Source organism: Nyctereutes procyonoides, unplaced genomic scaffold, assembly GCF_905146905.1.
Source record: "Nyctereutes procyonoides isolate TBG_1078 unplaced genomic scaffold, NYPRO_anot_genome, whole genome shotgun sequence".
Classification (NCBI taxonomy): domain Eukaryota; kingdom Metazoa; phylum Chordata; class Mammalia; order Carnivora; family Canidae; genus Nyctereutes; species Nyctereutes procyonoides.
The window spans coordinates 4,900,963-4,911,857 of NW_026575134.1; the positions used below are offsets into that span (position 1 = coordinate 4,900,963).

At 34.8% G+C, this 10,895-nt stretch overlaps 1 pseudogene; it reads right to left on the minus strand.

The window, feature by feature from the left end:
* Window positions 1-1,647: 1,647 nt before the first annotated feature.
* LOC129494088 (UMP-CMP kinase-like) lies at window positions 1,648-2,187 on the minus strand (annotated as a pseudogene).
* Between the last annotated feature and the right edge of the window lie 8,708 nt (window positions 2,188-10,895).

The window sequence follows — 10,895 nt, forward strand, 5'->3', positions numbered from 1 at the left end:
ATGTCATATTGGCTTTTGTGTTGTTCTTTATTTCTCCATTACTATTTTTTTTATTTTGTTAAATACTTTCTAGTGTGTACCATTTTAAGCTCCTTGTCACTTCTTATACCACAGAATTTTTAGTTTTTTTCTTAGCAGTTGAACTTGAGGTTACAGTAACGTCTTAATTTAAATCTACCTAGTTGAGGGACGCCTGGGGGATCAGGGGTTGAACCACCTGACCTTTGGCTCAGGTTGTAATCCTGGGGTACTGGGATTGAGTCCCACACCGGGCTCCCCACAGGGAGCCTGCTTCTCCCTCTGCCTGTGTCTCTTTCTCTCTCTGTGTCTCTCATGAATAAATAAATAAAACCTTTAAAATCAATCAATCTACCTAGTTCCGATTAATACAAATTTGATTTCATTATTAGATAATTTGCTCCTATGTAGTTCCATTCCCTCCTTTCTCCCTTGTGCTGTTATTGTTATAAAAATTACATATTTATACATTATAAACCCATCAACACAGTTTTATATTTATTGTTTTATGCAGCTGTTCCTTCAATCAGCAGAAGAGAAAGTCATAAACAAAAAATACTTTTGAACTTTCTTTATAGTTACCTTTATGGTGTTATTGTTTTCTTTTTAAACATTTATAAGATATATTTATTATTTTTCTGACCAAAGTGCAATGATTTTTAAATCTCTTTGAACAAATAACTGAAATAACAAGTATTCAAGAAAATAAAATGTAAATGGGAAATTAACCATTAGATGTATTTACTTCATGCCAACCCTACATTTAGTCTAGAAAACAAACAAAAACAGTTTGAGTGAGTGTTACTAAAACACTTAACCAAATCAGTTACCATCACGTGCATTTCAAGGTCCCACTGCTAGGAGTTTTGTTAAGATAAGTTGAGTCATTAATAAGACTCTATAACAGAGCACAGGAACACACATCATTAGATGTGATCATTACCCCTTGCCCTCAGATTCATAATAATAAAGCTGACAATTCTGTCTGTCTCTAAACATCCAGGGACCCCACCCCAATCCTTGGAAGCAAAGAAGATGCCCTGTCACACAACTTTGTATAAGTTATAGCAAAACAAAGAACAAAGCCTAAGTTTTCTTACTTTTCTATAGGAAATGGTCAATGATTTGATAAATACTAAAATACTTCTAGGGCTTCATTTTATGTACTTGTTTGCTAAAAACACATTTTGCAAGAACTGACTACACAAAAAGTCCACACATTCATTTAATGAGCTGGAAATTTAAAACCTGCAAGAAAATGAGGAAGTGGGGAATTCCTAATTCTAGCATGTGTAATTATTAAAGGAATATACACACATATGAAAAAGTTTTGTTCACAGAGAGCAGAGGGCACAAACTATAAAAGGGATATGCTTTTTGAGTAAAAAGAAAGAACTGGCTGATATCCTCTTTGTTTTGGGAGTGCCATATTTAAGATGAAGTTAGGCCTGAATTTACTGTCTACTCCTATAACAAAAAAAAAAAAAAATCTAAGATAAGAAATTTAATTTGCCTTGCTATCTTCTTTCCAGTAATTAATTGAGATGTAATTATGAGAGACTAAAATCACCTTTAAAAAGAGTTGTAATAACAGCTCTCAAGGATTTCAAAGATGCTTTCATGTTTAAATTAGCCTTCTTTGTCAAAAATCTTTATAATCTCATCAAAAACTTCATCAACAGACTTAGAGGCATCTATTTTCTTGACTTTCCTCATTTTTTTTTTCAGATGAGTCAATAACTGGCCTGGTTGTCTGAAGATAGGTCTGAATTTTCTTTTCCAAGCTCTCTGTGTTGTCATCAGTTCTACCACTACTTTTCCCCCTCAGGTCATTGTTCAATACAGAGCTCATTATTACAGTAAAAAAAAAAAAAAAAAAAAAAAACAGAATGAAAAACACATCTGCCTTCCTGTCCACAGTCTTGTTCCAACCTTGAAGGTTGTCTTGATTTCTTGGAAACCCATCGATCAAGAATTTATTCTTCTGAGCAATGGCAGCCATTGTCTGATCCATTTCTCTCTTTAAGTTAAACTGATGGTTATCTCAACTGGCACGATCTTTCAGTCTTTAATATACTTTACAGTGAGGTCACCATACTGTGAATCTAGGTTCTTCCTTTCATCATGAAGAAATTCTCCTGCAGAAAGTTGTGTGTAGTCATATTTCATATCACTCGTTTACTGTAAAGAAGATGTAACTCAGGAACTGCCAGATAGATGCATAACACAAGGGCTCAGAACTTCCATGCCCTCTCCAGGCTAGTCACCCCCTGAATCTCCACGTGTTCATCAACCCTGGTTTTATTATTTCTTTACATGGGTTTAAATTCTTATCTAATGCTCTTTTATTTCAACCTGAAAAACTGCCTTTATTATTTCTTGTAAACCAAATCTGAGATAAAACCTCTCAATTTTGTTTATCTGGTAAAGTTGTAACTTCTACTCCACCTTTGAAACACAGATTTGCTGGATATTAAATTTTTGGTTGGTGGTCCTTTTCCTTCAGTTCTTCAAATATGCGATCCCACTGTCTCTTTCTTCCATGGATTCTTATGATAAATCATCTCTTAATCTTATTGAGGATTCCTTGTATATAAAGAGTCTCATTACCCTTGGTGTTTTCAAGATTCTTTGTTAGATTTTTGTTTTTGATGGTTTTATTATGATGTGTCTAGGACTGAATCTTTTTTAATTTCTCCTACCTGGAGATTTTTTTTTTTTTTAGTTTTTTGTATGTGTAGAGTAACAGTGTTCATCACATTTGAGTTTGGACCACTGTTTCCTCAAGTATTCTTTCTCTGTTGTCTCACCTTCTGGAATTACCAAGATTTGTATGTGGATACGTTCAGTGGTATCTCACAGATTTCAAAGATTTAAATTTTTTTTTCTTCATTTTTTATTTTCTGGTCTTCAGATTAGATATTCTCTATTAACTTTCTTGCAAATTCACTAAATCTTCTGCTATTCAGAAGCCATTCTATTTCATTTGTTATACTCTTCAAACCCAGAATATCCATTTGGTTTATTTTTATAATTTTTATTTGTATCAATATTCTCCATTGATGAGATATTATTCAGATACTTTCCTTTAGTTATTTGGTCATGGTTATTTAGTTATTTGAATATGTTTAAAATAGCTGACTTAAAATTCTTAGTGAGTTTAATGTTTGAGTTATTTAGGGGCAAATTCCACTGACTTATTTTGTGTGTGTGCGTATTGGCCATACTTGCCTACTTCTTTGCCTATCTTATATATTTTTTAAGCTGGATACTCTGATATAATGTAGCAATCAGATTACCCTCTGCTCGGTGTTTATCATTGTCGCTGTTGCTTTTTTTTAATGTTGTTGTTATTGTTGTTTGTTTGGGTAGTGACTTTCCTATACTAATTCTGCAAAATCTATGTTCTTTGTCATGTATAGCCACTGAAGACTCTTCAGTTAGGCCAATGATCAACTAATGATTGGATATTGATTTTCTTAAAACAGTAAGACTCTCAATTTTTGCTGAAGGTCTATGTGGCATGCATTCGGTGCTCCAGCAGGCAGTTTATAACACTGCCTTATTCTTCACTTCCTAGTTGCACAGAGCCTCAAGGTCAGCCAGAGGAAAGATATTAAGATAGCATCAAATCTCTTTTCAGCATATGTCCAGCCCTGTGCATGAATGTGGTTTTCTAGATTCCCAATATGTCAACACTTTTCCTTTTTTTTATATGTCAAAACTTTTCAAAGCACTTATATTTATCTCATGCCACAGCTTTTCCTTTTAAGTTTTGCAGTTAGTTTCTTGTTAGCCCAAGCTACATCACCACCCGAAGCAGTTGCAATATTAAACCAACTGACACTGATTTTTCCCAAACACGCCATAGAAAAGAATTGAGCAAACTCTAAATCACTTCTAATACAAATAAGCCTGGTGTGAGGTATTTCAAGTAACTGCCAGATATGTGAAATAATAACAATTATTTAGGTGGTTGGGAAAGCTCCAAACCTATTCTTCTGTCTCCAACAGGTATTTGGCAGCTGGTTTTCATGGCTGCCATTATAACAAGACTGTTGGTTTGTAAGGCTCCCTTGGAGCTAGGGACACAGAAGGGGAAAAGGGCAATTTAACATTTCATAAAGCTCAATCTTACTGAGATTCAGCTATTTTTCTTGAATAAATATCCCTTAGATTATTGCCAGTCTTTGACTAATTCACAGAATTCTGTAAAAGTTGATGTTAATAATTTTAACTGGCATTCTCATGCTTTTATAGAGAAGTAAATTTTTGGAGTTAACTAACCTCATTATTCTGGAAGTGCTTTCATATATACTGTTTTTAAATTTCAGTACTTGCTAATAAAGCTTCGTTGAAACCAAAGACCTAAGGCTCTAAATAATAGCCTTAGCATAAAAATATCCTTTAAATCCAGTGTTAATCCTAAAGTTTACTTATTCAGCTCTCTCTCTATAATACAGAGATGGATATAGATAAGGTCTGCGTCAGAGACAAGAGAGTGATATTTAAGGCAGTGACTCATACAGTTGTTGGGGCTGGTGGCAAGTCTGAAATCCTGGGCAAACTGGCAGCCTGAAGATTCAGGTAGAGGTTGATGATCTAGTCTTAAATTCAAAGACTGGAAACTCATGCTGAGTTTCTATGTGGCAGTCTGGAAGTAGAATTCTTTCTTCATTGGGAAATAGCCTTTGTTCTTAATGTCTTTAATTAGGTAAAGTCCATCCACATTAGGAAGAGTTATTTCCTTCAGCTAAAGTAAAATTATTTTAAATGTTACTCACATCTAAAAATACTTCTCAGCAGCATTTAGTGTTTCACCAAACCAATAGTCACCATACTGTAGACACACTGAAATATGATATTAATCATCACACTTGCACAGGAAGGCAGAGTTGAAATGGGATTCAAGGCTGCTTCCAGTGACTTCAGACCCATTTCTCCAGTTCTCTTGGGTGTTCCTCTCCTTGTTTTGGCTTTATCTTTAGACAGGTAAGTGCCACAGTATTCTCAGACCTCTCACTCATTCGTGCAGGACAAATCCTGAAGAAGAAAATCACAGCTTCCACTAGTTCACACAAAACAAACAAACAAACAAACAAACAAACAAAAATAATGTGCTCTAATCTCTTTAAAATATCAGCTAGCATTGCATTGGGCAAATGTGTTCACCTACTCATTTGAGAGTTAATCTCTCTCTGGTAAGATAGAATTGACCTTAGTTCGACAAGGTCCATCCTTGTAGATGAGGCTAGGGTTAGCTCCCCTGAGTCCCTTGTATGGAAAAGAATAGGTGACTGAACAAATTGGAGCTCTCTTGGAAATGCTAAAGGGGAATGGATACAAAGTAGCAATCTGCAATGTCCCTCATCCTCTGCAAACCAAAATTGGTTCTAAAGACAGCAGCAAAAACAACAGCAGCAGGAGCAGTCACAGCAAAACTCATCAAATGGACAAACCACAGACAGAAATAATTAAATAAGAAGAGAAATGCCTAAACTAGCACTGTGAGAAATAAAACTGGGGCATGACTATAGCCAGAAAAGTTTTAATTATTCAAGAATACTTTGAACAAATTATACCAATATTTTATTTTAAGCTTATTTTTTGTCATGAAAAGAATGTTTAGAAATTTACAAACTAAAAGTATTTATCTTAAAAACTGTATTTATTTTTAAATGAGTAGAAAGCCTAAGTAAAACAATGTAATAGAGAAATTAAATTATTGTCACCTCTAGTTTTTAATCAAAAAGACCTAGTTACAGACATGGTTTTACAAACAAGTTCTGCCAACCTCCAGAAAAATGAGAAAGAGATAATTGTGAGATGATTCAGGGAATTTGAAAAGGGATGAAATTATTCATTTCATTATATGAGTGTAGTGTAACATTGATACCAAAATAAGACAAATAGAGACAGAAAATAGAAAAGTAAAGCCTGATCTAATTGATGAGCATAGATGCAAAAATCCTAAATAAAGGACAGCAAATTAAAACTAGCAAAAGATCATTACTAGGCAAATTTGGTTCCAAGTGTGCAGACATTTCAACATTATAAATCTATTCATGTAAATCACTCCATTAATGGATTTATCTAGAAAAAAAAACACAAAACATAATTAAGAGAATACAAGAAAATATATAAAAAAGAAAATTAACACACATTAATGATGAAATATTCTGAGTTATTTAATACACACCAGTGACAAAAGTTTTGAGGAGAGGGGTAAACACAAAACTTTAAATGAAATATATATTTTTTTACAAAACCTATAATAAGCTTCACACTTATGGTTCTATTTTACACTATAGTGTTTCAATTAAATTTAGAAGGAAACCAGTCATAACCATTATAACACTTAGTGTTCTATTATCAAACAGAATCAGTGCCAGACTCCTTAAAGGGATAAAGACTGGTTTCATTCAGTAACTTGTAATATGGGAAGAGAGACCTCTGTATCCAACCAGGCTCAATTTTGAATACAATAAGAAAGCTGAGGATTTATAGCTAGGAAAAAGATGTGTGGGGTGTAGTTCAGTGGATGGAAAATTGCTAAAAAAAAAAAAAAAAAAGAAGAAAGAGAGAGATATTAAATGTTAGAGGGGAGTCAGGCTGAGGCAGGCCAAGAGGACCAGATATGAGGAGGGGAAGATGAGGAATTTGACTAGATACTGAGACTAATCACATAATAAGGGTGGGGGAGATTTCCTCTAAACTAGCAGCAGGGCTCTTGCTCAAACTAGGAGCTGCATATCTGGCAAGGATAGAGGCCAAGTTCAAGGCCTTGCTAGAAACAACCTGACTAAAGTTTGGTCAAGCACAGCATCTTGTCACCATTATTTTATTAGAAATTCAAGACAATGAAACAAGCAAAAAAAAAAAAAAAGTAGCAGAAAATTTGAAAAGAAAAAGCTAATTTCTCATTGCTTTAGAATTTTACTGTGTCTATCCAGAAAATGCAAAGGATTCTACAGACAAATTGCAGAGCATGCTGATTTGCTGGATACATTCAAAAATGGGAATGCCAACAGCATTGTAAAAACAGTAACCACTTAGAAAAATAAAAATGCCAGTAAGATATTTTATCTTTTCCTATCAAAAAAGCCTATTTATAAAAATAATCTTGGAAAAAAATATAAAAACATTATTGAAATACATGAAAGATGAAGCAAAAAAAAAAATGAAATAGCCCATTTCATAAATATGGAAAAGGATGGGCTAGAGACAGAATATTGGAGATTTTGAGGTGTTATCCACAAAAGATGAGGAGGAGGATTTAGTGGAAAATACAGAAAAGTGAGAATTTAAAAGGTAAGAACTATGACAGAGATTGGTAATTGGAACCAAGAGACTAGACTTTTAATGAGCGAATGTCCCACAGTATAAACAATAACTTAGTGAAACTAAGACATAGTAAAACAAGAACAGCAGAAGCCCATTGTTTTTGGCAGGATGTTGAGCATCAGATGATTTTGTCAGTTGTTGCACCGCAGCATGAGTTATGGCAGATTTAATGCCTTGAGTTATCAGGCAATGAGAGAGTTGACGTCTAGGAGCGGACGATGCCTGTAAGAAGATTGGTTGAGAAAGGCAGGTGTGAGGAAGGCACAGAGAAGCAGCAGCAAAAAAGAAAGCTGGGATGAGGGAAAGGGGATATTATTATTGTTGTTGTTTAAGAATAAGAGGTTTCTGGGCTGCCTGGGTGGTTCAGATGGTTGAGCGCCTTTGGCTCCAGTAGTGATCCTGGGGTCCTGGGATTGAGCCCCACATCAAACTCCCTGCTCAGCAGAGGAGCCTGCTTCTCCCTCTCTCTCTGTCTCTCCTACAGCTTGCACTCTCTCTTTCAAATAAATAAATAAAAATTAAAAAAAAAGAGTAAGATGTTTCTAATCTTAAAGGAAAGAGTTAACGAGGGAGAGTTGTAAAGAGAAAAATATTTATGAAGTCAGTTCTTAGAGGTTACAAAATCCATGAGCAAAAGTGGAATGCAAGTGCATGTTCATGCTCCATCAGAGTTGTTAGATAGAACCATTTAAGAATAAAGTGTAGCCTGCGAATTGGACCAGTACTCCTCCAGGGGTGGTTCATACACCAGCAATATCAGCAATATTCGGTCCACTGACCTAGTATCTCTGTGGCTGGAACGCAGAAATCCACCTTGTAACAGGATCCCTGGGTGACTCCTTTTTTTTCCCCCCAAGATTTTATTTATTTATTCATGAGAGACACAGAAACAGAGGCAGAGACACAGGCAGAGGGAGAAGCAGGCTCCCGCCAGGAGCCTGATGTGGAGACTTGGTCCCAGGACCCCAGAGTCACCACCTGAGCCAAGGGTCAGGTGGCTCAACCACTGAGCCACCCAGGTGCCCCTCCCTTAGTGATTCCTATGTATTTTATATTTTTTGTAATATCATGAGTGATAGTTCACAAAGAGGTCTGAAAAAGCTTCTTCAGACAAGAATTTTAAATCTACCATTATACTCATATAATCAAGGAAATACAGCACCAGAAAAGTGAACAGGAATTTGAAAAGATGACCTTCCTGTTTCAGGCTTTCATCAAGGGAGGTAAATGTGAAATCAGTTTTCCTTTTCACATAATCTACACTGCCATTAGCTCTATTAACTGTATTTAGTAGTTCCAACTTGTATGTTATGTATTTATATATTTAAACGCATGGGATATACATGCATATATATATACATATATGTATATATGCAACCTGATAAGAAAAAAATCAGGTATCTTAGAAAGCCAACATTTCAAAATATTTATACAACACATACTGAGCAAACCTTTAAAACATTAGATTAAAATTATCATAAATAAGGAGTGCCTTATTATGAAATATAACAAATACATATAATACATCATATACCTATGAAATAATAATTATTGACCTGTTTCCCATTGGATTTGCCTCTCTATGCAATAACAACTCAGTCTTGAGAAGGGTAGCACAAATTGAAGATTTGATTTGCTGGCCCTTTATTAGCTTTTACATAACCTTTTGGTCCTTTCCACTCTGATTTCACAAAAAGTGTCTTTTGTTTCTATTATCTACTGCTAAATATTCTCTTAAATAAACATGACTTTTTGACCCTTAGTTAATATCGGTGGCAGAAACGGGTCTCCCACCAACCAACCACAGGTCTGATTGTTCTTTCCTAAGGGAAACTTCCGCTTCTCTAATCAACCAGACAAGAAAGGGATGTTCTGGCTTTTCATCTACTCCCATTCCACCATATTAAATATGTAGTCTGAAATATGTGATGGTAGAGGATTACATAAATACCATAAAACATGGTGATTCTACTACTGGGTATTTACACAAAGAAAACAAAACCATCAATTTGAAAAAATATATGCACTCCTGTATTTATTGCAACATTATTTAAATCACCAAGATATGGAACCAACCCATGTGCCCACCAATAGTTGAATGGATAAAGAGATGTAGAAATATATATATATATATATATATATATATATATATATATATCCTACATTAAGATATTACTCAGCCATAAAAAAAGAATACAATCTTGCCATTTGCAACAACATTAATGGACCTTGAGGGAATAATACGAAGTGAAAAAAATCAGAAAAAAAACAAATACCATATGATTTCACTCATGTGTGAGATTTAAAAAGCGAACAAGGGGGATCCCTAGGTAGCTCAGCGGTTTAGCCCCTGCCTTTGGCCCAGGGTGTGATTCTGGGATCTAGTCCCGCATCAGGCTCTCTGCATGGAGCCTGCTTCTCCCTCTGCCTGTGTCTCTGCCTCTTGCTCTCTCTGTGTCTCTCATGAATAAATAAATAAAATCTTTAAAAAATAAAAAACAAACAAATGAACAAAGGAAAAAAAAGACTCCTAAATACAGAAAACAAAATGATGGTTACCAGAAGAAGGTGGGTCAGGAGATGGATGAAATAGATATAGGGGTTTAAGACGTACAAGTTTCCAGCTGCAAAATTCAATCATGATGAAAAATACAGCATAGGGAATGTAGTCAATAAGATTGTTATGATTTTGTTTCATGACAGATGGTGACTACACTTATTTAGTGAGCACTGAGTAATGCATACAACTGTGGAACCATTATGTTGTACACATGAAACTATATAACAATGAATGATAGTTACACTTCAATAACAATTAATTAATTAATTAAAGGATATAGAAAGGAAGAAACTGAAATATGTAATAGTAGAGCATTAGAGAAATATATGTAGGAAATTTATGGAAATAAAACTTGGAACAATGACAACTTAGCCATAAGTCTTGCTAGATAGAAAGTCCAAATTAGAGGTCAACTTAATCAGACCCAAGACACCTTCCCATTTATCCAATATTTTGTAATGTCTGTTTTAACATTGAATTTTTAATAGAATTTACTACTAATAATCCATCTATACACAAAGTTCTTTTTTTTTAAATTTTTTTTTATTTATGATAGTCACACACACACACACACACACACACACACACAGAGAGAGAGAGAGAGAGAGAGGCAGAGACACAGGCAGAGGGAGAAGCAGGCTCCATGCACCGGGAGCCCGACGTGGGATTCGATCCAGGGTCTCCAGGATCGCGCCCTGGGCCAAAGGCAAGCGCCAAACCGCTGCGCCACCCAGGGATCCCTACACAAAAGTTCTAAAATAATTTATAGTGGCCTTATTATCATGTAAATCTTATAGGAAATAACTTTCAGGAAAAAATATGTATTTCAAAATTAGAAGAAATAATAGAATATAGATATCTAAAATGAGTAAGTTTGGACTTAAAATGATCATAGGCATTAATTTTTTTTTTTTGCAGAACTTTAAAAGAAATGCAAGAACTGATACAGATTTTAAATTAGACACTAGAAAGG